Below are 27,735 nucleotides of genomic sequence, written 5' to 3' on the forward strand. Positions count from 1 at the left end.
GTCCCATGACCGATCAGGGCCTTTCCCTCCTTCTGATCGTCTCCTTCTGATCGTCTCCTGGTCGGTCTGCAGACCGATCAGGAACTTCACTGTATGCTACTGATCGATCACTGATCGGTCTCCAGTCCGATCAGATAACACATAGAAGCTCACTGTGTGGTTACTGATCGGTCACCAGACCGATCCGGATACCCAGTGTATCACTGGATCGATCCACTAATCGATCCAGAGCTTGGTTTTCCCCCAAACCAAGTCTCAAGCCTTCCAAATCAACATCCGGTCAACCTTGACCTGTTGGTACATCATGCTTAGCCTCCGGTCACTCCCTTGACCTGCTAAGACTCCCCACCAAGTGTCCGGTCAATCCCTTTGACCCACTTGGACTTTTCTCTTCGTGTCAAGTATCCGGTCACTCCCTTGACCTACTTGACCTTCTCAACACCAGATGTCCGATCACCCTTGATCCATCTGGATTTTCCCTTGCCCGGCTTCACTCACCAGGACTTTCACCTATCTTTACTCACTAGGGTTTTCACCTGGCTTCACTCACCAGGTTTTCAATCTGCCCGGCTTCACTCACCAGGACTTTCCAACTGCCTGGCTTCACTCACCAGGACTTCCCAACTGCCTAGCTTCACTCACTAGGACTTTCCGACTGCCTAGCTTCACTCACCAGGACTTCCACCTAGCTTCACTCACTAGGATTTTCACCTGGCTTCACTCACCAGGATTTCCCAACTGCCTGGCTTCACTCACCAGGACTTTCCCGTCTGCCTGGCTTCACTCACCAGGACTTTTCCACATCCGGTCCAGAGAACGAGCTACCGAGCCCTCTCTGACCACAGTTCGGAGAACGAGCTACCGAGCCCTCTCCGACTTCCATCCGGTCCAGAGAACGAGCTCCCGAGCCCTCTCTGACCACAGTCCGGAGAACGAGCTATCGAGCCCTCTCCGACTTCCATCCGGTCCAGAGAACGAGCTCCCGAGCCCTCTCTGACCACAGTCCGGAGAACGAGCTACCGAGCCCTCTCCGACTTCCCATGTGCCAAGCTTCCATACTTGGACTTTTCCCGTGCCAAGCTCCCTGCTTGGACTTTTCCGATGCCAAGCTCCCTGCTTGGACTTTTCCCGTGCCAAGCTCCCTGCTTGGACTTTTCCGAGTCAGGTCAACTCACCTCGGGTCAACCAGGTCAACCTTGACCACAGGTTGCACCCACAATCTCCCAAGCTTGTATCCTTGTCAAACATCAAGATACAACCATTGTCAAACATAACTCATCAAACATCAAAACACAACTCGAGTCCAGTCAACTCGAGTCTGGTCAACCAGGTCAACCTTGACCTAAGGTTGCACCAACACTATATGCACTGGACTCACCCATTCACTATCTGAAATAGGATAAATGATTCCAGCATCAAGAAGTTTAAGTACTTCTTTCTTCACCACCTCTTTCAAATTTGGGTTCAACCTCCTTTGATGTTCAATTGAATTTTTATATCCTTCTTCAAGTAAGATTCTATGCATACAAAGAGAAGGACTAATTCCTTTAATATCATCAATAGTGTACCCAATTGCTTTTCTATGCGATCTTAACTCTTTAAGCAATCTTTGTGTCTCTAGCTCGATTAAATTTGCATTGATTATAATTGAAAAAGTGGAATTTGGTCCAAGGACTACATATTTGAGGTTAGGTGGCAATGGCTTTAACTCAAGCTATGGAGGCAAAATTTATGGCAAAGTCAAGTCTTGCTCTAGCAACTTTATTTCTTCTTTTGGATACTCTTCTTCAAGATTCTCCTCGATTTCTAATTCCATCCCTTTATTTTCCTCGTAAATATCTTCATAAACATTAAGACATTCCACCTTTTCAAAAGGTTCATTTGAAGAAATCTCTTTGTCAAACATTTTTGATAGAGATTCACAACATCAAGGGAATAAATCTTAAAAATCTTTTCTATTCAAAGTGATGCCTCCTTCAATCTTATTTACACATTCTTGCTTATTTTCCTCGTCACTTTCTTTTTATTTATCTTTACATACATTGAATGAGAGAGTCGTTAGATTTTTGCCCTGACCAATCATTAAGATTTGACACTATCCTGCAGATTATCTCATATGCTTCATCCAAGCTTCTCTTCATGAAAGATCCTTTAGATGCTAAGTCTAACTAACCCTTACTTATGAAAGAAAACCCAACATAGAATAAATGTACAATTAACCATTTCTCGATACCATGATGTGGGCATGAATCCAGGAGAGATAAATATCTCTCCCAGGCTTGATGTAATTCCTCCCCAACAAGTTGCTTAAAGTTCAAAATTTGATTTCTCAAATGTATAGTCTTCTGTGGTGAAAAATATTTGTTCATAAATTTCTGCTCTAACTCATCCCAAGTTCTGATACTCCGAGGTTGCAAAGTATAAAACCACCTCTTCACAGCATCCTTAAGACTGAAAGGGAAAACCAATAATCGTATAGCATCAGATGAAACTTCCTCATATTTCAATGTATTACAATATCTGTGGAATTCTATGAGATGTAAATAAGGGTTCTCCAACTCTAATCCCCCAAACTGATCCTGCTGAATCTTTGAGATAAAGGATGGTCTTAGCTCAAAATTCCTCACTTGAATTCCTAGATGAAAAATTGGCTCTAATTCTAAGACAGACTTTGGAGCTCCATAATCTTTCAATGGTCTGAAAATCATATTTGAATGTACTTGTTCTTCTGAATGTCTTTATGAGATTCTCCTTTTATGAAAGGTTCTATCAATTTCGAGATCAAGAGGAAATAAATCTCCTGCAAAGTTAGATCTTCGCATACACAAGAACAAGATTGCAAAATTTGAATCACAAACAAAAAGAATAAAAGAATGCAATAAAAGAATGCAATAAAAGAATGCAAAGAAGAATTTCAGAATAGAATTAGAAAACTAGTTACAAGTTAGATGTAAGAAAAACAAAGAAAAGTTTAGTCTAACTCAAATGATAATCTCTAATGTTATAAACGCAGTCCCCGGCAACGGCGCCAAAAATTTGTTACGCAACCGCAAGTGCACGGTTTCATCGTCAGTAATAAAAGAATATCGAATCCACAGGGGATGGTTATAACCACTAAAGATGTCTCAAAGAGAATTAGCTAAACAACCAAATAAGTAGTTATACGAACTAAGATGTAACTAGAAAATAAATGTAAAAGGTAAATGCAGAAAACTAAGTTTAATGAAAGTTCTAGGAGATTTGGTTTCTTTGTGATACTTATCAATATAATATGATCTACCAATACTATCCTCAATTGTCTTACATTTGTAAGAAGTCACCGGTAATTTCCTGCAGAAAACATCGGCAAGGGGCTTTTATCTACACTTTAAGCAATCAAGTAGTTATGGTCCCTATGAAGTCCATTAGCGGGGCAACTCTGTCATGACGCCCCTCGGTCATACGACATAAAAACACATCGCTAATCAATTCACATCAAGATATAGAACATAGCACATCTATCTATCCCTCTTCTTTGTAATTCTTACTTCACCCTTCAAGGTGATCCCTTAGACGTCCGTTAACGGGGCAACCCTATCACGCCGCCCCTCGATCATATAATCTAAAGAATTCCTCTACATGATCATCAAGATTTACAAATAATCAATCAAGAATGGTAATTAGATCCAAGCACAACAATCCATACAAGATTGAATTGATACAAAACATGACAACATCATTGAATCAAGAAGTTGGCAAATCCTTAAGATCTTACATCAATTTACATCACAAATACTCCCTCCATTCTAGAACAAGGAGATCTACTCCATGATACAAAAGAAAAGATCCGAAGACAAGAAGATCGTAAACATTTTGATCCCAATCAAGAAGATAGAAAAGAAATGCTTATGTAGATACGACGAGTGATCTTCAGAACCAATCCTTGTTATCGGAGTCGATTCGAGAATGGAAACGTCTTGAGATCGCCGGATCAATGCCTGAAAGGTGAAGAAAAGCCTAAAGATTTGATATCCCCAAAGGGAGAGCCTCCCCTCTTTCAAAGGAGGAGAAACCCTTATATAGAGCAGGGGGTTTGGGTGCCACACAACCCATGCCACGGCCGTGTGGATCTCACACGGCCTGGCAGTGTTTTCTCTCGGCCAAGGTCACACGGTTGTGTGGCTCTCACACGGTCGTGCCATGCTCTGTCACTGGATGTCTAGCACGGTCGTGCAAATCCACACGGCCTAGCAATGTTCTGTCTCTAGAAATGTCACACGGTCGTGTGGCACACACGGCCTAGTAATGCTTTGGCTATGGAAAGGTTGCATGGTCATGTGGCACACATGGCTTGGCAATGCTTTGGCTCTGGAAAGGTTGCACGGTCGTGTAGATCTACACGACCGTGTTTTGGAACTGCTTCAAGGATGACACGGTCGTGTGAATCCACATAGCCATGTCATGCTTCTCCTCTGCTGATGCTGCACGGGCTATCTGCTCCACACGGCCAAGGTCATTTTCCCTTGGCATGGTCGTGTGGCTCACATGGTTGATGTTGTCTTCCTTTACTTTCTTGTAGAGTTGGCCATGAATATCAATTCTTCTCCAAATTTGACTCTTGTAGATAGAAAATACACACAAGCAGATCTCCGAATAAAGAAGAGTAAATATGCTAAAAGTAAAGCAAGAAGTATGAAAATACATAGATAAAGCATGCGTAAAACATGTGAATGTGCGTCAAAACATGCTAAACAAGTGTATACAATCTACGCACATCAGCATACATGTTCATTTATTATACATGTATATATTGTCGGTTATATTGCTCAGATGTTATGAGCAGGTCTGTTGCTGATCCTCGGTGAGTTTACAGATGTTATGTGTTGATTCCAGATTGGGTATGTGCATTTATTATGTCATTTTAGATCTTGACCTTATGTGTTAGAAGCAGATTGGGTATGCATGTTTATTATGCTATGGGTGACCATGATCTTATGTTTTAGATCCAATTTGGGTATGTACATTTATTATGTCATTTTATGATAATATTCTTATTTTCTTGATGAGACTGTATATTTTGATCTCCATATTTTTATATAGCCCATGTACTATCTTGTCTATTACCCGCTGAGTGACTCACACTCACCACCGCATTTCTATGTTATCTTTTTCCTCAGGTAACAGGTAGTGATCGTGGAGTTGCTTGGAGTATCATGTCTGTCAGTCTCATATCACATTAGAAGACAGTCTTTATTGCACTCTTGTTTTCTTACATATTTTTTTACGGTAATGGTGTTATATTGGTGTTTAGCCATGTGGCCTCTTTACCATTTTTAGTATTTTATTTTGTTTAAGTCATGTCGGCACGCATTGTATCTTTTTAGTTTATATATGCTTTCCTTTCATTTTTCGCTGTATTTTTAGTACAACCGTATGGGTTGTTTATTATACAACTGTGTGGTTGTGACCATTTTGTTCCAGTCGAGTGGGTTGTGTATATAACTGCGTGGTTGTGTATGTTCCAACCGTGTGGGCTGATGATTATAGCTTGTGAGTATTCTTGTGATTGCATTCAAGATTCATATTGTCACAGTTACAGGGGAGATACTGTCTGTTTGTCGGGTAGGGACTCCTCTAGGGCATGACAAAAGGCGTGGTCACTCTAATGATGTCCAGGTAGCTCACCACAATTTAGAAGTTTATACAAAAAATATATGTCTGTTAAACTGAAAGTTAAATTTGAATTTAATACAAGTTAAACTAAACCCTGAAATTTAACTTAATTCATCTCACAAAATCATAAAATTCTATAATTAAAAACATAGATCGGGTGAGATGAATAAGGATAAAAAATAAATTAAATTAAAATAAATCTAAATTAAAATGACTTTAAATTAAATTAAATCTAAATTAAAATGGATTAAAAATTAAAATGGACAAAAATTAAAATAAATTGGAAATCCTTTTAAAAACCTTTAAAAATATTTTGATAATTAATTTAAAAATACTTTTAAAATCTTTTTAAAAAGTATTTTAACAATCCTTTTCTTTCAAAAATTATTTTAAAAATTATTTTAAAAATCCCTTTAAAAATTATTTTAAAATGTTTTTCAAAAGAATTTAAAAATTACTTTAAAAATTCTTCCAAAAATCCTTTTAAAAATTATTTATAAAATTCTTTAAAAATTAATTATAAAAATATTTTAAGAATTATTTTAAAAATCCTGTTAAAAAATCTTTTAAAGACTTATTTTTAAAATCCTTAAAAATTATTTTATTTTTTTTAAATAAAATCCTTTTAAAAATTCTTTTTAAAATTATTTTGAAATTTATTTTAAAAATACTTTTAAAAATCCTTTTTAAAATATTTTAAAAATTATTTTTAAAATCATTTTGAAAATTATTTTTAAAATCCTTTAAAAAATCCATTTTAAAATTATTTTAAAAATATTTTTTAAATTATTTTAAAATCTTTTTAAAATTATTTTAGAAACCCATTTATAAATTCTTTTAAAAATATTTTAATAAATTCTTTTAAAAATTGTTATTTTAACACTGAACTAAAACTTAAAACTTATATAAAACTTAAATTAAACTTAAAACAAAATAAAATCTAGAACACTTAATTAAATAGAGTTAAACCTGAAGTTGAATTAAATTAAGTAAATAAAACATAAATACTCATTTAAATTATCTTTAATTAATCATTTAATTTAAGTTAAATCTAATCAAAACTTAAAGTTAACGCAATTAATTAACATAAGTAAATTAAAATAAAATTACAACTAAGACTTTCATTAGTCAATTAACTCAATCAATTAATATAAAATTTAAATTATTTTAATCAAATAAGTATTAATTTACTGAATTGAGTTAAATAAAAGTTAATTAATAAATTATTGATGATAATTAATCTTTTAAATTTATTTTAAAAATATTTTTGAAAATATTTTAAAAATCCTTTTGAAAATTATTTTTAAAATCCTTTTTAAAATCTTTTAAAAATTCTTTTAGAAATTATTTTAAAAATTCTATTAAAAATCTTTTAAAAATTATTTTAAAATCTTTTTAAAAATATTTTAGAAATCCTTTTATAAATTATTTTAAAATCTTTTAATAAATTCTTTTAAAAATTATTATTTTAACACTGAACTAAAACTTAAAACTTATATAAAACATAAATTAAACTTAAAACAAAATAAAATCCAGAACACTTAATTAAATAGCATTAAATCTGAAGTTGACTTAAATTAAGTAAATAAAACATAAATCCTCATTTAAATTAACTTTAATTAACAATTTAACTTAAGTTAAATCTAATCAAAACTTAAAGTTAACGCAATCAATTAACTTAAGTAAATTAAAATAAAATTACAACTAATACTTTTATTAGTAAATTAACTCAATCAATTAATACAAAATTTAAGTTGTTTTAATTAAATAAGTGTTAAATTACTGAATTGAATTAAGTAAAATTTAATTAATAAATTATTGATGATAATTAACTATTATTAAGTTAGTAACAAATGATTTCATTTAACCAGAAATTTAATTTTAACTTAATTCAAGGTTAATTTTTTTTAATAATTGATTAATTTAAATTTTATTTTAATCAAACTAAAATGAGCAATTATAAAAGGTATATAAAAGATAATTATGTAAATAATATATTTACTGAACATAAGTGTTACCCATACTAAATCTCCTAAATACCTAAGGTAGAACTTCTTATAGTTAACAAAGATAATCAAAATGTGCTATGTTAAGGCCTTGAAAATGTGTTATACAATTTAACATAGTCAAATCCTAGTATGAATTAAGGGAGAGTGTTAAATTAAGAGGGAGTGTTAACTTAAGAAAAAATGTTAAATTAAGGAGGAGAGTATTTAGAAACTCCTTTAAAAAGAGTTCTATTTCAAAAAAAATTACAAAGTGTTCATTAAAAATTCTTTTGAAACCTTACTTACTTTGTAAATGATTCAAATAATATCTGTTTTGAATAATAAAATAAAAATGTTTTACAAATTTTCTTGAAAACTACTTTGAAACATTTTGAAAGATATTTTTGGAAAAACTTTGACAAGTTTTGAAAAGTTTTATCAAATTCTTGTAAAAATCTATCTCTACAAAATGTTTTATTTTTATTTTTTTAACATTGGAAAATCATTTACAAAATGTTTTGTTTTTGAAAATTCCTTACAAAATTTCTTTAATTATTATTTAAAAACAATGTATCTTGTAAAATTTATTATTTTCAAAAATTCATTTTTGAACATACTATTTAAAAACTTGAAATCATTATTTGAAAACCTGCTTGAAAAACTAAGTTTGCAAAGTTTGTTTTTCTAAAACTTTATCTAAGTTGTTCAAAAACTAGCTTTAATTTGCTAAATAGACCAACTCCTTGATTGAATTGATATTATTTCTATTTGTTGCATGGTATTATTTTTTTTATGTATGCCAAAGGGAGAGAATAATAGGTTAGGTTAGAAAAATTAACTCACTTTACTCAATTTAACTCAATGCTTGTTTAATTGTATTTTTTCTAACTTTAACCCAGATTGTCATTACATCAAAAAGGGGGAGATTGTTGGTGTATGTTACATTGATAATTAGGTTTTGATGTTTGACAAATATATTAAAGTTAGATGTGTTGTTTGTCTAACCTTTTTACCAAGTATACAGGAGTTGACTGGTCTAAAGGACCTGACACCAGGCTAAAATCTAGCTAGGTCCGCGAGACCCGATAGTTGGTAAGAAGTCTAGATAGGTCTGTAGGACCCAATATCAGGCAAGAAGTCAGGTTGGGTCCACAGGACCTGACAACTGGATGAAATCCAGTTGGGTTCGCCAGACCTAACAACTGGCGGAAAGACCTGGTGAGTCAAAGACAAATTAAGCGATGCAGTTGGTAAGTGGAGGTAAGTAATTGGAGGAGAGATCTAATGAGGGTGCATTCCCGATTGAAGGAACTGTAGGCATCAATCCAACTTAGGTCCATTTGAAAAACCTAAATTGAGACCTTGACTAGATCTTGGTCCCGGGGAGACAGGATATAATTACTACTACTCTTATCGTAATTATGCTAACTTTATTTTGTAGGATAAATATATTTTTATTTTCTTGGACAAACCCTTTTTGCAGGAAAAATATGGCTGAAAAAAGGGAGTCTGAGTGCTCGGAAGGGATCCAGGCGCACGGAGTCTAGGAGCCCGAAGCTGGTCCGGGCGCCCGAACCAGGTCGCCCGGGCGGGTGCTATAGGCACTCGGGTGGTTCGGACGTCGGGAGTTGGTCCGGGTGCCCAGACTAGAAAATTTATTCTGAAGTTGAGTTGGACCGCGTTGACCGACCGAGCCCATGTCAATGGTCCAGGCTCTAGGAAGGGGTCCGAGCGCCCAAAGGTGGATAAAACTTCACGGATGAAGTTTTGACGAGAGGTTGCCACATTAGCATGGTCCAGGAGCCCGAAGGGGTTCCAAGAGCTCGGAGGGGTTCTAGGCGCCCGGAATAGGCTGCTTTAGGACATCATCTACTATGACTTTCCTTCCTGAGCACTGCTTCAAAAGGGCTTTAACAACGCTGTAACTCTCCGCCAACAACTGGATATCAAGCTTTACTTAGTTTTCTTTGTTGTCAATAATCTTTCATATATAGTTCTTATACTTCAGTATTATATCTTTTCGAACTATTAGTGATTTGGCCAACAAAAGCACTTGACGAGTACAGGCCTTGAAGTAAGAGTCGTCGAAGGCTCTAAACCAAGTAAAAAATTAGGGGCCGTTTGGTTTAGGGGAATAGGAGTGGGGAATGGGAATGGGAATCATTGATTGTCATTGTTAATGTTTGGATTATAGGAATAGGAATATAAATAAGGGAATGAATCCTTGAAATTGGGTAATAACTCATTCCCATGTACCTCCCCTTCAATGAGCCATTACCTTATTTTCATCAATCAAAATATTCTCTTATTCCAAAAATACCCTTAACCTAAAACTAAAATTTTCTCCCTTAATATCAAATATCAAAATATATTTATTTATTTTTTTTCTTTCATATCACTTCTCTCTCCTTGTTCTCTCTCATTATATTTTCATACACTTTCTCTATCCTTAATCTCTCCTATCACACACTCTCTTTTTTTTTCTCATTATACTTTCTCTCTCCTCAATCTCTTCTATCGCACTCTCTTCCTTTTTTCTCATCATACTTTCTCTCTCATCATCCTTTCTCTCTCCTCAATCTCTCCCATCACACTCTCTGTTCTCTTTTTTTCTCATCACACTTTCGCTCCCATCATACTTTCTCTCTCCTCAATCTCTCCCATCACACTCATTATTCTCTTTTTTCTCATCATATTTTCTCTCTCATCATGCTTTCTCTCTCACCATACTTTCTCTCTCCTCAATCTCTCTCTTCACACACTCTGTAATGACCCAAATTTCCTTGTTTTAAGTTCCAAAAGTCCTTAAAAATATTTGGAAATGCTTTAGAAATATTCTAGAGATTTTGAGAAATTTTTAGAGTATTTTTACGCAATTTTTGGAGGTCGTTTGGTATTTTTACAAAACGAAAGAAATTTTGACAAAAATGTCCAAGCCAAGGTTTGAACCGGAAACTTCGGGTTAAGCAGATATTCGCTTAATCAGCAGACCAACCGAACTTTTCTTAACTAAACCTATATCGTAATATAGGTAAGTTATAATGAGAACCCAAAGTTAGACCTAGTTATAAAAGGATTAGGTTTTTTTTGCTTTCTCCCGAAAACCTATCTACCCTTCTTCCCTTTCTTCCTCCCGCGACGACATTGTTCCCCTTCTTCGAGCAATTCTTCTCGGGCGAAAGCGCAGCCAAGGCTAGGGCTCCTCCTCTCGGGCGACGACAGCGAAGAAGCAAGGTCATCCCGTCGAGGAGGGCACGCGGACACAGAGGAAACGTCGAGGTTGGGAACTCATCCGAACCCTAGATCTCTCTCTCGGTTGTAAGTCCAAGCAAACCGTTGTAAGTACTACTCACCTGTGGTAGGAGTTGCTCTGAACTTAGGGTTTTCTGTTTCCTTGCTTTCGGATTTTGCTGTGCCGAGTAGAATTATATGCTAGAGCTTTTCTTTCCATGATCTGTTTATCTAGCCGAATTGCTAAGGTTAGGTTTGCTATGCCAAATTGCTATGCTAGGGTTTTCCTTTCCATTCCATTTGTATGAATTGCCTGTTAGTGATGTTAGATTCTTTATGCTGGAAAGTCCCATGATGAAACCGTAGTTTCAGTTTGTGGTTAGTTTCCTTTATAGCAAAATTCGTTCCTGATCATATGAATCCGTAGCCTGCTATTGCTCAAAACATGTTTTAGTTGTATGTAAGTTTAGTTAAATCGTAGCATGCAGTGTTCCCCACTGAACATAAAAAGCTTTCATTTTAGCATCTCAGATTTTAGACCTTTACTTGCTATTTTAACAAGTACGAACAACCCTATCTTTCCAGCATTACAATTCTGAATTCTTTGCTTATTTTGGTAAGCATGAACAGCCATATTGTAATGCCCGAAAATTCTCAAAACTATTTTAGAATTATTCTATGATTTTTCTGGAATTTTTAGATATTTTTCCGGAATTTTCCGAGTATCGGAAGTAGCAAAAATAATTAGAACCGCAAAATAGCTTAGGCGGGAATCGAACCCGAGACCTATGGTATACGGGATAATGTTAGTAACCGGTGAACCCAGCAGGGCCGTGCTGAAAGAAAGAGGAACCAATTATATTTATATTGGAGTTGGGTTCAATAATCCAACTAATATAAATTAAGAACTTAAGTTGGGTTTGGTTTATTTTAGATTTTGGTTCGGCAACATCCCTCTCCACCGAAACCCTCACGCCACCCTTCTCCTCTTCCTCCTTCTCTCGGCGCCACACCAAGCCAACACTAGGGTTCCATCCCTAGGGTCAAGGGAACATCTTCCGGCGACGACTCCAACACGAAAAAGATTCTTCTCCGCGAGAGGAACGCGAAGACGTGAGCGGATCGTCGAGAAGATCATCTCCACCGGAATTATAGCGAATAGAATCGTAAGAAATTACGAATAGAAGGTAAGAAACCCCTCACCTGCAGTATAATAGCTCCGTTTGATTTTCTACACATTAGTTTTAGCTATATGCAGGTTTTTTCGGCACATAGGGTGTGTTTGAACCCTCCTCGAGGATTAGGGATCTAGTTGAGCACCTCTAGACGGGCCGGACATGTTGGTCTCCTTTAGTTGGAAGATTCTAGACGTTGTCGGGTGCCTAGAGGTGATCTCCCTATTAGAGGAGAGAGTTGGAGCACACCAAGTGTTCGGTAAAATGTTAGTGTAGCTAAATATCACCTCAGTTATGTTTAACAGCTCAGTTAAATGCATTAGTAGCATTTAAATCAGTATGTTAGTCTAGTTTCAGCTTACATGGGACTACGGTCCAATGGGTGGGCTCCCACAGTCGCCTCTAGGTTTAGATAACCTAGCTCTAGGTTTAGATAACCTAGCTCTAGGTTCAGATAACCTAGAAACAGCAAAATAAGCAATTAGTAGCTATATTCAGTATTTTATTTTCAGTGGCACTGTACTGGATTAGATATCCATTGGGTTGGGCTCCCATAGTCGGTCCCAAGGTTTAGATAACCTAGTTCTAGGTTTAAATAACCTAGTTAACCCTTCTAAATTCGGGACTTGCAAACCCGGGTCTAGTTAGGGATGCTTGCATAGCAAGTACAGTTGTCGGGCCCAAACAGCATGATTACTATTTTCACTTATTATGATATTAGCTTTCAAACTCTTAATCTAATCCAGTGATTATAGTTTAAGATCAGTTTTAGCGCAGTTCAGTTTCAGTTCAGTATCATGCTCCAGTTTAGTTTTTCCCTGTGAATATGCATGATAACTTTATGTGCAGTTGTTATACATGTTTTTATGTTCAGGTTTAGATATGCCATGATTGTATGCTTATATGCCATGCCATGCTAGTTTATTCATGTTAGAGTGTATACTAAAAGCCTAGCTTTTGGTATAAACATTTATCTAGAAATAAGAATCACATTGGTCAAATGTCTACATTTATGATAAATGTAGTTGTTCAATTAATTTATATTGTAGATAACATGGTGTGTGGTGTCACACACAGAGGATCATGTTATCAGTACCTTATAAATTATAAACAGTAGCTCACGACCATAATGGAAAGGAACAAACCATTGGAAGGTCGTAGTGTAATTAGGTGTTAGTTTATCTTAACTATATAATTACACTAGTACACTTAGAGTGTATTGAGTAGGATCATTTGAGGTCGTTCCTTTTATACTGACTTTATAAAGGAACAAAGACCTCAGTTATTATGGAAGTGTGTGCTCTTAATCCTAATATAATAACAAGCACATATATTTGATATTTATTTCTTTAATATTATTTTATTAAATCATGTCAAGGGAATTAAGGAAATTTTATTGTAATTAAATTTCCTAATTTGCCTAGGCCGAGGAATATAAAAGAAGGGGTGAGGGTGCCTTCACAAGACACAACCTCTATTATTTTCTCTCCCTCTTTTGGTTCCTTGGTGTGGCCGGCCATCCTTTCCCTCTCTTCTTCTTGTGGTGGCCGAACCCTTCTCTTTCCTTGGAGCTCTTGTGGTGGCCGGATACTACTTGGAGAAGAAGAAGAAGAAGGAGAGGAAGCGAGCATCTCTTGGAGCTTGGTTAGTGTTTTGTTTTTCTTCCTTGGTGAAGCTTTTTCTTTTGTGGTCGAACCTAGCTAGGAGGAGAAGAAGGTGGTTGGTGGTTTCTCATCTCGGAAGATCGTTGCCCACACAACGTCCGAGGTTAGAAAAGGAATACGGTAGAAGAACAAGAGGTTTTTCTTAAAGGTATAACTAGTAATTTTTCTTTCCGCATCATACTAGTTATTTTTGGAAATAATACTAAATACAAGAGGCATACGATTCTAGAGTTTCGAATATGTTTTTCGAAGTTGTGTTCTTTTGTTTTATTTTTCCTTGTGATTTGATTGTTCTTTTCGGTTAACCTAAAGTTATTTTAGGAAATTAAATATTAGATTTCTATAAAAGGTTTTGTCTAGTCGGTGGTGGTTGCTCCCATATCCAAGAAGGTCATGTGCCTCTCCATGTCAGTACTGGGAACCAATTATGAAAATTAATATTTAATGGAATTAATAACTTAAGGTGATTTGGGTCGAACGTGTTAAGTTCCGCAGGAGATCCAAGTCAAAACCTAAAAGACCGAATAGATTAAGTTTTGGATCAAACGTGTTAAGTTTCGCAGGTGATCCTAAATTTAATTTAAAAGAACACATGGTAGCTAGGAAAAGGTTCAGAACTTTGTACAAAATTTTTTTACAGTGGAACCTCTAGGTTTTCCGAGTAGCAACCAACAATTCAGTATATCCAGCATATGTTTCAAACAGCATGATTTAAAATCATATTTGCATCGTTGCATGTTTTTGTGAGGTAGATGGTTTCTTACTAAGCTTTAAGCTTACAGATACTATTTTTCCTTATACTGCAGATAAAGGTAAAGGAAAGATGGACTAGCAGTGGAGGTTGGAGGTCAATACAGATCAAGATGTGTGTGGCAGGAACTGGAATAAAAGATCCTTAGGGAGTTAGCAGATTAAGAACTTAGTTTTTGTTTTAAGATACTTTTATGCAGTTCTAGTGGTTTTAAATGCTATGAATTAATAAGCTTTGCACTAGATCATGTTAGAATGCTAGTTAATAGATATTAGAACGCTCTACATGCATTCTATAACTGTTGTGTGATGTTTTAGCACGAACAAGTGCTGAAATCAGAGTTCCAGGAGCGAAATCAGAACTCTGATCGGTCTACAGACCGATCAGAGTCTGTGCTGTGCCACTGGATCGGTCAGCCGACCGATCCAGATGCAAACAGAAGGTTGGTATCTGCCACTGGATCTGTCAACCGACCGATCCAATCGCGAACAGAAAGTTGGCCTTCGCGAACAGAGGTTACCAAAGCTTGCTGATCGGTCTGCCGACCGATCAATGAGCCACTGGATCGGTCAGCCGACCAATCAGTGCACTTCTGGATCGGTCGGTAGACCGATCCAGCCATGTACAGAAGCGACAGCCTATGGATCGGTCAGCCGACCGATCCAGAGAGTTTTCTTCCGTGCCAGTATCAGCTGGGTCGATCACGGGATCGATCCGACAGCCCAATCGATCTAGGGATCGATTGAAATGCCTGATTACAGCTAGCAGGTCATCTGAGAGGCATAGATTGTCTTCCCTAACAGGTGTACAACCCTTAGGTACACCTAGAATGTTAAGTTTAGATTTTATAGAAATCAATTTAGTAAGATTTTCATCAATCCAGTTTTTCCGCATTAGTCATTTAGCATAGCATAACTGTAGCGATCGGCCTTACAGCCTAGTAGTAGAAGGCGGGTCGTTACAGAGTGGTATCAGAGCAGTATTCCATACTTCCTACACACGCATCAGCATTGTACCTGCATCTTCCAAGTAAGGATACCTCTACTCTCTTTATTGTTTCTTGCTTTCTAGTTACAGTTCATGTTTATATGTCTATTGCCTGTTAGTCTGTGCTAGTCTTTTAACATGATATCAGTAGTTATATAACTGCAATTACCTTAGTTATGTTATATTCTCTATGTCGTTAGAAATGACACGAGGACGCCCAGCTAGAAGGGCACTAGCTACTGAGCCCCAGCAAGAGGCAGGCAGTTCAGTGCCTCCTCCTGACCTTACAGCATTAGTGGCTCAGTTACCAGGTAATAGCCACCTTAAAGGCTTACCAGCAGAATACCCCCCAGTTACCCCGGACGACTCCAGTAGTCTTAGAGGTTCCACCACCAGCCTACAGCACCAAGTAGTCCCAGCAGGTGAGCCAAGAAAGGAAGCCTATCCGATCCAGTGGCAACGGGTCCAGAGAGCTTCTCGGGCACTAGTGAACCATGGGATGCACAAGCCTGGTTCAAAACACCGAGAGCACGATGGAGCTTCGGGACGCCGTAACACGAGAAGGTGAAGTGTGCCTTCTTCGACGAGAGACGCACGCATGTGGTGGGAAAGAATCGAACGAAGCGCCCAGTGAACCGGATGACATGGGCTGACTTGAGAAGGAATTCTTCGAGAATTCTTTCATATGCGGGTTACAAACCGCCACTACGACGAGTTCACCGAGTTTCGTGAGGGCTATCGCTTGAGGAAGCCGTGAAGAAATTCAACAGTTGGCTCGTCTATAGTCAGCTCAGAGAAGGAACGAATCCGGTTGATGCTCAAGATGCTGAGGCCAGAGATAGCAGTGAACGTGGCTGGTGGCATACATAGGCCACAAACCACAGAGGAGTTAGTGAGCAGTGCCTTGACCACAGAGCATTACCAGAACAGCATAAAGCAGCAGAAGCAAGTCTCCTCAGAGTCCAAAGGCCAAGGAAACTCCCACACTCAAAAACAGCAAGGCCACAGCTCTAACTGGAAAGGGAACTCCAACAGCAAGCGCAAATCAGGGAGTGACTCAAAAGGAGGACCATCTAGCAAGCGACCCAGTTATCCAAAGTGTGCCACTTGTGGGAAATTCCACCCAGGGGTTTGTCGCAAGGGCACACGAGGATGCTTTGAATGTGGACAAGAAGGGCACATGGCCAAGCAGTGCCCGAACAAGACCGGTCTTCCTCAGCCACAGCAGATTCAGTATGCAGGCCAGCCAGCTCAGTTATATCAGATGCAGGCCGCTCTAGAGGGTCCACATATCAGCCAGGGCAGATTAGAAGCCCCTCCAGCTATGGTGAATGCGAGGATCTACTCACTCACCAGAGAGGACGTAGCCAATGCCTCGACAGTTGTCACAGGTCAGATTAGCATTTTTCAGTATAGTGCTACTGTTCTATTTGATACTGGGGCAACCCATTCATATATAGCCAGGGTGTTCTCCGAAAAATTAGAAATACCCTCAGAGGTACTCAGTGGTCAGTTTTTGATGGCACTACCTTCAGGAGAGATCATGGCATCAACGCACTTGCTCAGAGCAGTGTCGGTCATTATAGCAGACAGAGAGCTCTTTTGTGATCTGATAGTGCTAGAAATGACCGACTATGACGTTATCTTTGGAATGGACTTTCTGATCAAATACGGTGCTACCATAGAGTGCCGTAAGCAGAAAGTCATCTTCCAACCTGAGGCGGCAGTGCAATTTGTATACAGCGGAGAACCAAAGAGAAAGGCCAAGAAGTTCCTCTCAGCTATGAAAGCACAGAAGCTACTGGATTCAGGATGTACAGGATTTCTAGCACACGTGATCAACGCCAGCCAGGACAAGAACCAACAGCTAGCAGAGGTTCGAGTTGTATGTGACTACCCAGCAGTCTTCCCTGAAGAGTTACCAGGCCTAGCACCAGTCAGGGAGATTGAATTTGAGATAGAGCTTTTCCCCGGCACCAATCCTATTTCCAAGGCGCCCTACCGCATGGCTCCAGCAGAACTGAAGGAACTTCATGAGCAACTACAGGAGCTGCTTGACAAGGGTTTCATACGCCCTAGTCACTCACCATGGGGAGTGCCCGTACTGTTCGTGAAGAAGAAGGATGGAAGCATGCAGCTATGCATAGACTACAGAGCACTGAATCAGGTCACGATCAAGAACAGGTATCCTCTTCCCAGAATAGATGACCTGTTCGACCAGTTAAAGGGAGCAGCAGTGTTCTCTAAGATTGACCTCAGATCAGGATATCACCAAGTCAGGGTCAAGGAGGGTGATATACCGAAGACAGCATTCAGGACCAGATACGGACATTACGAGTTCGTAGTCATGCCTTTTGGCGTGACAAATGCTCCAGCTACATTCATGGATCTCATGAACAGAGTATTCAGGGAGTATTTAGATAAGTTTGTTATTGTATTTATCGATGACATTCTTATCTACTCAGGAACTCAGGAAGAACACTCAGAGCACCTAAAACTAGTATTGGAGACCCTTCAGCAGAACCAGCTATACGCCAAGTTCACGAAATGTGAATTTTGGCTAGACCAGGTGTCCTTCCTGGGTCACATCATCTCAAAGGATGGTATTATGGTAGATCCCAGCAAGATAGAAGCAGTAAGTAACTGGAAGAGACCTAAGAATGCCAGCGAAATCAGGAGCTTTCTGGGATTAGCAGGATATTACAGAAAGTTTGTAAAGGACTTCAGATAGCCTCCCAACTCTTACCATGAAATTCAGCAAAATTGGGTAGACCGTGAGAGCTACCGGACGAGCTAAAAGGAGATTGACCAGTGCTCCCATTTTGGCTCTACCAGACAACACCAGCAGCTTTGACATCTATAGTGATGCCTCTAAGTTGGGACTAGGAGCAGTACTGATGCAAAACGGCAAGGTGATCGCCTATGCCTCCAGACAACTCAAGGATTATGAGAAGAATTACCCTACTCATGACCTTGAGCTTGCAGCAGTAGTGTTCGCTCTCAAAATTTGGAGACATTACCTATATGAAGCTCAGTGCAGAGTGTATACAGATCATCGAGTCAAGTATTTCTTCACTCGAAGGATCTGAACATGCGACAGCGCAGTGGCTTGAGCTGGTCAAGGACTATGATGTAGACATCCTCTACCATCCAGGGAAAGCCAATAAGGTAGCAGATGCACTTAGCAGAAAATCCAGTGCATTATTATCTCTTTACCATCACCCCTCCAGAAGGAGATCGTAGATTTCAGTCTCGAGTTCATCGTGGGACAGCCTCTACTATGACCTTAGAGTCTACCTTGCTTGGTGATATTCAGTCAGAACAGGACCTCAAATTCAGAAAATCAAGCAAGGGCTAGCAAACAGAGAGTAGAGAATTCGAGTGTCCGATAGCGGGTGTTGTATTTTGGTGATGGACTCTGTGTTCCAGGGAGGAGCTACGGAGGCAGATTTTAGATGAGTCTCACAGGACTTCCTATGCGATGCATCCAGGTTCCACCAAAATGTATCAAGACCTGAAGAACCGTTTTTGGTGGTCCGGGATGAAGCGAGACATCGCCAGATATGTTAGCATCTGCCTCACCTGTCAGAGGGTCAAGGCAGAACATCAGCGACCAGGAGGAGTTCTGCAGCCTATACAGATTCCAGAATGGAAGTGGGAGGATATCTCCATGGATTTCATAGTGGGACTACCCAGAACCACGAATGGTTTTGATGCCATCTGGGTAATAGTCGACAGGTTGACTAAATCAGCCCACTTTTTAGCTATCAAGATATCCTACTCCATGGAGAAGCTAGCTCAGTTGTATCTCCAGGAGATCGTCAGACTACATGGAGTCCCACGAACCATCATTTCAGACAGAGACAGCAGATTTACATCACACTTCTGGGAGTGTGTACAGTCAGCATTGGGCACGAAGTTAAAGTTCAGCACAGCATTCCATCCTCAGACAGATGGTCAGACAGAGCGAGTAAATCAGGTACTCGAAGATATGCTCCGAGCATGTGCCCTAGATTTCAAAGGAAGTTGGTGCAAATATCTGAGTCTAGCAGAATTTGCATACAACAACAGCTATCAGGCCACTATCGGCATGGCACCTTACGAGGCTCTCTATGGGCGGAGGTGTAGATCTCCAATCTGCTGGTATGAGAGTGGTGAACAGAAGGAACTAGAGCTTCAGACAGATCTAGTAGCAGATACCACAGCAGCTATACAGCAGATCCGCCAGAGGATAGAGACAGCTCAGAGCCGCTAGAAAAGCTATTTTCAGTCGGGATACAGTGTTCCTCAGAGTAGCTCCCATGAAGGGAGTGATGCGTTTTGGGAAGAAGGGCAAGCTTAGTCCCAGATATGTGGGACCATACCTTATTAGCAGAAGAGTGGGCAAGGTAGCATATGAGCTAGAGCTACCCCAGGAAATGTCAGCGGTTCACAACGTATTTCATGTCTCCATGCTGAAGAAGCATACCCCAGATGCCACCCAGGTGATTGAGCCCCAGTCGATACAGATTCGCGAAGACCTCAGTTATGATAGTCGGCCTATTCAGATAATAGACCGAGCAGTTAAGAAATTGCGGAACAAGGAAGTACCATTAGTCAAAGTCATTTGGCACAGTCACACAGCAGAAGAGGCGAAGCCAGCATGAGACAGAAGTACCCAGAATTATTCTAAGTTCGAGGACGAACTTTTTATAAGGTATGGGGGATTGTAATGCCCGAAAATTCTCAAAACTATTTTAGAATTATTCTATGATTTTTCTGGAATTTTTAGATATTTTTCCGGAATTTTCCGAGTATCGGAAGTAGCAAAAATAATTAGAACCGCAAAATAGCTTAGGCGGGAATCGAACCCGAGACCTATGGTATACGGGATAATGTTAGTAACCGGTGAACCCAGCAGGGCCGTGCTGAAAGAAAGAGGAACCAATTATATTTATATTGGAGTTGGGTTCAATAATCCAACTAATATAAATTAAGAACTTAAGTTGGGTTTGGTTTATTTTAGATTTTGGTTCGGCAACATCCCTCTCCACCGAAACCCTCACGCCACCCTTCTCCTCTTCCTCCTTCTCTCGGCGCCACACCAAGCCAACACTAGGGTTCCATCCCTAGGGTCAAGGGAACATCTTCCGGCGACGACTCCAACACGAAAAAGATTCTTCTCCGCGAGAGGAACGCGAAGACGTGAGCGGATCGTCGAGAAGATCATCTCCACCGGAATTCTAGCGAATAGAATCGTAAGAAATTACGAATAGGAGGTAAGAAACCTCTCACCTGCAGTATAATAGCTCTGTTTGGTTTTCTACGCATTAGTTTTAGCTATATGCAGATTTTTTCGGCACATAGGGTGTGTTTGAACCCTCCTCGAGGATTAGGGATCTAGTTGAGCACCTCTAGACGGGCCGGACACGTTGGTCTCCTTTAGTTGGAATATTCTAGACGTTGTCGGGTGCCTAGAGGTGATCTCCCTATTAGAGGAGAGAGTTGGAGCACACCAAGTGTTCGGTAAAATGTTAGTGTAGCTAAATACCACCTCAGTTATGTTTAACAGCTCAGTTAAATGCATTAGTAGCATTTAAATCAGTATGTTAGTCTAGTTTCAGCTTACATGGGACTACGGTCCAATGGGTGGGCTCCCACAGTCGCCTCTAGGTTTAGATAACCTAGCTCTAGGTTCAGATAACCTAGAAACAGCAAAATAAGCAATTAGTAGCTATATTCAGTATTTTATTTTCAGTGGCACTGTACTGGATTAGATATCCATTGGGCTGGGCTCCCATAGTCGGTCCCAAGGTTTAGATAACCTAGTTCTAGGTTTAGATAACCTAGTTAACCCTACTAAATTCGGGACTTGCAAACCCGGGTCTAGTTAGGGATGCTTGCATAGCAAGTACAGTTGCCGAGCCCAAACAGCATGATTACTATTTTCACTTATTATGATATTAGCTTTCAAACTCTTAATCTAATCCAGTGATTATAGTTTAAGATCAGTTTTAGCGCAGTTCAGTTTCAGTTCAGTATCATGCTCCAGTTTAGTTTTTCCCTGTGAATATGCATGATAACTTTATGTGCAGTTGTTATACATGTTTTTATGTTCAGGTTTAGATATGCCATGATTGTATGCTTATATGCCATGCTATGCTAGTTTATTCAGTATATCCAGCATATGTTTCAAACAGCATGATTTAAAATCATATTTGCATCGTTGCATGTTTTTGTGAGGTAGATGGTTTCTTACTAAGCTTTAAGCTTACAGATACTATTTTTCCTTATACTGCAGATAAAGGTAAAGGAAAGATGGACTAGCAGAGGGAGTTGGAGGTCAATGCGGATGATGTGTGTGGCGGAACTGGAATAAAAGATCCTTAGGGAGTTAGCAGATTAAGAACTTAGTTTTTGTTTTAAGATACTTTTATGCAGTTCTAGTGGTTTTAAATGCTATGAATTAATAAGCTTTGCACTAGATCATGTTAGAATGCTAGTTAATAGATATTAGAATGCTCTACATGCATTCTATAACTGTTGTGTGATGTTTTAGCACGAACAAGTGCTGAAATCAGAGTTCCAGGAGCGAAATCAGAACTCTGATCGGTCTACAGACCGATCAGAGTCTGTGCTGTGCCACTGGATCGGCCAGCCGACCGATCCAGATGCAAACAGAAGGTTGGTATCCGCCACTGGATCGGTCGCGAACAGAAAGTTGGCCTTCGCGAACAGAGGTTACCAAAGCTTGCTGATCGGTCTGCCGACCGATCAGTGAGCCACTGGATCGGTCAGCCGACCGATCAGTGCACTTCTGGATCGGTCGGTAGACCGATCCAGCCATGTACAGAAGCGATAGCCTATGGATCGGTCAGCCGACCGATCCAGAGAGTTTTCTTCCGTGCCAGTATCAGCTGGGTCGATCACGGGATCGATCCGACAGCCCAATCGATCTAGGGATCGATTGAAATACCTGATTACAGCTAGCAGGTCATCTGAGAGGCATAGATTGTCTTCCCTAACAGGTGTACAACCCTTAGGTACACCTAGAATGTTAAGTTTAGATTTTATAGAAATCAGTTTAGTAAGATTTTCATCAATCCAGTTTTTCCGCATTAGTCATTTAGCACAGCATAACTGTAGCGATCGGCCTTACAGCCTAGTAGTAGAAGGCGGGTCGTTACACATATTATAAGGATATGGGATTTGTTTGTTTTGCTACCTTATCTAGCATCCTAGTATTTAGCTCCTTGCAGTTTTGTAATCTTCCTGTACTACCGTAAGCATGAATAGCATTTTACTTGCTACTCAAAGGGCAAGAACAACCCTTTATTTAGTTAGAATGGGTTTAGCATTTTCCTTGCTACTCAAAAAGGCAAGAACAACCTTTATTTAAAGTATGTAGTGTTAGTTTCTTGGTTTTCTTGAACATGAACAGCTATTAAGCTTATCTTGTAGTTTGATTGGCTTTGCTTTAATTTTTATAGCATGCTCAGTTAGTGGCAATTCTCTACTTGTTAGATATATTTACAGTGCTCTAGTAAGCTCTATTAGGGGATTATGAGAAGTTATGAGTAGAGAAAAGACCGAGGTCTAGTTAGAAAAGATAACAAGTAATTTAAAGTAAGAGGCTAGTACCCGACTTCCAAGGTTGTCGTTAAACAAATCCAGGTGACCAATTCCAAGGTCTTGGCCCTGGTAAGACCAAGGTCTTTACCCTCATAGGACTGGAGGCTCGCTACCTCAGTGTCTATTAGAGAGCGCGTATTTGGTACTAAGCCTGGGCCCAAGAAAGAGAAGAAGAAAGTTAAATATTAATTTCAAGTATAAGGCTATAAGTAAATGAAACAAGTATCACCTATGTTTAGAACCAGCAAAGTTTAGCTCTTATAATTCTAAGCGTACAGTATTAGTTTTCATTTGCTTTCCTTATGAGTTTATTGAGCATGATTAGCTTTATTTCCAGCATGCAGATTTATTCTTATATATCATGAGTATGCAGATTATTTTAGTGCTTTGCTATTAGATGAGCATGAGTAGCTTTTCTTTTTAGCATTCCAGTTTTAGAATCCTTTGTATCTTATGCACTTCCGAGTTTTTGTGAGATAGTTTAGTACTTACTAAGCAATTCGCTTATAGATTTATTTTCCTCCTACTGCATATAACGGAAAAGCTAAAGTATAAAGAGGAAGGCGACAAGGAGGATGCGTGATGGATGTGTGTGATGTTTGGATCTATGGAAGCTTGGGACCTTGCTAAAGGATTTAAATGAGATTCTTGCTAAGAATTTGTTGAGAGTTGATTAGGAGTCTTTCTTTAAATTGCTAGAGAAATTAGAGGTTGCACATGCTATTTTGTATTGCTGGATTTGATTTAGTTTTGTTTCTAATAGCATTGCAAATTTAGTTTGCTTGTTTATTTTATAAGCATGAGCAATTTGTGATTGCTGTTATGTGAGCATGCGCAGATTTTACTGTGCCATTAGTAGAGCACGAGCAGTTTTATTTGTTGTTATGTGAGCATGTGCAGAATTCATCTTTACTGTCAGTAGAAGCATCCTTGTCTTAAACTTTGCTTAATTGGAAATAATTCAACAAGTGTAGACTTAGTAATGCATGCTTTGGTATATTATGTGTAGATGCTTGATAGCAGCAGTAACCTTTCTTATAGCTTGGCTTAGTTGGAAATGATATAGGATGTGTAGATTTATTAAGTTATTGTTCTTGTATATTATGTAACAACTCTTTGTATATTATGTATATAAGGTTACGTGGAATTCCAGTTAGTTAGCTACTTAAGTACTTCACCATGCTCGTTTATGGATTTCATGATATGCGATACTTGCCGAAAAAAAACAGAACAGTGGGAAAAGCTTCATGTCTAAGCTTAGGAAATATTATTTCTGGATACCTGCTTGATTATAGTTAGTTTTGTTAGTAGAAGGTTATGCTAAACAGTAGCCGGTACTCACAGATTTAACATGTTTCAGTTGTTAAAAAAAAAGGTTAGTAGTTAAGTAACGTTCACCTTTAGAGAGTAGTAAGAAAGGTTGGTCGTTACACACTCTCTCCTCATTTTTTCTCATTACATTTTCTCTCTCTTCATCCTCTCCAATCATACTTGCTCTCACATTATATTTTCTCTCTCATCTTCTCTCATCATGCTCTCTCCTATCACACTCTCTTTTCTCATTTTCTCTCATCATACTTTCTCTCTCTTCTTTCTCGTCACTCATTCTCTCTCATCATTTTCATTCATCATATTTTTCTCTCACATTCATCTTTCTCTCACATCTAATTTTCCTCTTATTTTTCTTTAAGGGTAAAAAAGGAAATTTTGATTTATTCCAATAGAAAATATGCAACTAACCAAACATTACTTTTTAGAGTGATATCCATGCTCATACCCATTCTCATTCCACAATACAATGATTCTCATTCTGATTCCTATTCCTAGGAAAGAACCAAATGCCCCCTTACTTGTGTTAGTGCGTGCTTGTCTTCTTCCTTCTAGTTTCCTTTTTTTTTATTCCACTACGTACTTTATTTTAACTCTTGATTTTCAAAAAATTCTATTCACCCCTCCCTCCCTCCCCCCCACCCTACCATATTTACAATCCTATAACTTGGACCCTTCGAAATCCCTTAATTAAGAGTTATCACCAGGAGTCACCCTCGGACTCCATCCAATTGTCTGGAACCATCAAATATGCTTCCCTGTAGTGGTTACATGTAATGAGTAGGATACATAATGTAAAGTTACTCGCACTTATATGGTGTATAGACGTTTAACCTCCAGTTGACTGATCTTGACTGAGTTGCCAAGCCATAGCTCCCAATTGCTTCCACTTGGACTTATTTGCCAAACCTCAACTCCCAACTGACTCCAACAGGACTTGATTTCCTTAGCACACAGCTAAGACATTTTTCTACCAAACCTTACTCACTTGGACTTGCTTTAGTTATCCTCCAACTAGGATTTTGTCTGCCAAATCTTAATCACTTAGACTTCATTCACCCAACACCCATTTAGGAATTTATCTGTCAAACTTTAATCACTTGGACTTAATTCACCTAGCCTCCAACTAGGAATTTCTTGCTTGGTCTCAACCAATATTTAGCTCATGTCTGACTCCCAATCAAGACTTTAACAAGTATCAACTAACCTACAATTGCACACTTGACACGACTGATTAAATCACAATTAATCTAACTTTAATTTTAGTCCTACATCAAAATTTTGGATTAAATATTGTACACCCAATACTAATAATCTCCCGTTTTTGATAATATGAAAATTAAATTAAAGTTAGTAAACAATAATTAAAAAAAAATAAGTTGGATTTTGAGTTTTTATTCAATGTATGAAATAAATAACAAATAATAAAGTCATATATTAATATAAGAATTGAAATATAACTTTCCTTAATTATTGCTCCCCTTAATAGATAAGAAATTAAATTGGAAAGTTAGTTTAAGAGAAACAATTAAATAATTTTTTAAAAGAAGTAATTAAATAGTTTTATATTCTAACCCTTTACCTTTCACCCTCTTTTTCATATATCAAACATGGGTTAAATCATAAAAATAGAGCAAATAAATCATAGCGAAATATTACAAACTTAAGCATATGAATATAGATAAATCAACTATAAATAGAGCTCAAGTTAACAAGTCAAATAATAATTCAAGCATAGTCAAAAGGTTTAGAAAGTGAACTGCCCGTCAAAAGAAAGGTCAAACATAGTCAACTATAATAAACTCAAGCAAAAGGCAAGCAAAAGTCAAGGATAAGTCAACTACAAGTGTAAGTCAAACTCCAAGTCAATATACAAGTTCAAAATAGAATAGAAGGAATGAGTAAAAGGAGTGCATGACCACTAGATCTCTAGTGTTGATGGAAAAAATACAAGACCCTTGGATCCTATATATGTTGGGACAAAAGGAATTCATATATATTCATAATAGTATGATTTTATCTACTTTGAGCTTATGTACTTATGGTTCTATTTTAGACTCTATATAAAAGGTCTCATACCAATGGAAATATTTATATCTTTTAACCCCATGATATTTTTTTATATATTTCCAATGTGGGACTTTAATTATATTTCTAACAATCCTCCCCTCAAATGAATGATCATCATTACTCTCATGGTTTAGACCTCCCTGTAAGCATTCGATCACTCTTGACTTGCTCTAGGCCTCCCCACAAGCATCTAATCACTTTTGACCTGCTCGGACCTTCTCTCAAGCATCTGGTCACTCTTGACCTTGTTTTGACCTCCCCGTAAGTATTAGGTCACTCTTGACCTTCGTCAGGCCTCCTTGCAAGCTTTCGTTCACTCTTGACTTATTTGGACCTCAAACATCCAGTCACTCTTGACCTGCGCCGGGTCTCCCCTCAACTTCATTCAAGGCCACCCTATATGGCATCCAGTTTTGACCATAGCTCTAATACCATTTGTTGGGACCAAAAGAATTGACATATCTCCATAATGGTATGATGTTATCCACTCTGGGCATAAGTCCTCATGGTTTTATTTTTTAGGTTCTACCCAAAATACCTCATACCAATGAAAACATCTTTATCTTTTAAACTCATGATCTTTTTCATATATTTTAAATGTGAGACTTTGTTTTTATATCCAACAATACATAACATAATCGTCAACTTTGAGCTAACCATAGTTGAAGTTGATGATGGTTGAAGTCCATTTGCCAGCAAAGAAGTGAGTGTAGATGTGGTTTAGTGTAATATCAAAGTAAGGACCAGGAAAGGTAAGGATAGATAAGGAAAGCAATAGAACATGAAGACTAAGGGACACATCTTGAAATGGTCTTGGATTATATCGAGCATGAAAATAATGTCCATGCCTACATCTCTGGATGTACACGTGAAGTCATCTAACTTGGCCAAGTTGTTATAAAAATCATCACAGAGATCCTGGTTCACTACCTAATCACAGTAAACAAGAGTGGGCAGACCATAGTGAGTTATGATCTGCATCTAGGCAGGGATATGTAAAGAATGCCCTACTTAAATATCTACAATGCATGGGTATGTATGTATGCTACTCGTATCTAGTCCTATGGTCCTCAGATAGAAAACGAGGGTGAAGGACACTGAGATCATGCTAGCCTTGGTCGCCCTACGTTTAGGTCTAAACAATTTAAACAAAATATTTAAGTATACTAGTAAAGCAAGGAATACCATGTTTTAAATGAAAGGAATTGAAATAGCTAAGTTAAAACATATACCTCGACATGATGAATAAGTTAGGAAACTTGAGCTCGAAAAGAGAG

This window comes from Zingiber officinale, chromosome 7A (assembly GCF_018446385.1).
Source record: "Zingiber officinale cultivar Zhangliang chromosome 7A, Zo_v1.1, whole genome shotgun sequence".
Taxonomy (NCBI): Eukaryota; Viridiplantae; Streptophyta; class Magnoliopsida; order Zingiberales; family Zingiberaceae; genus Zingiber; species Zingiber officinale.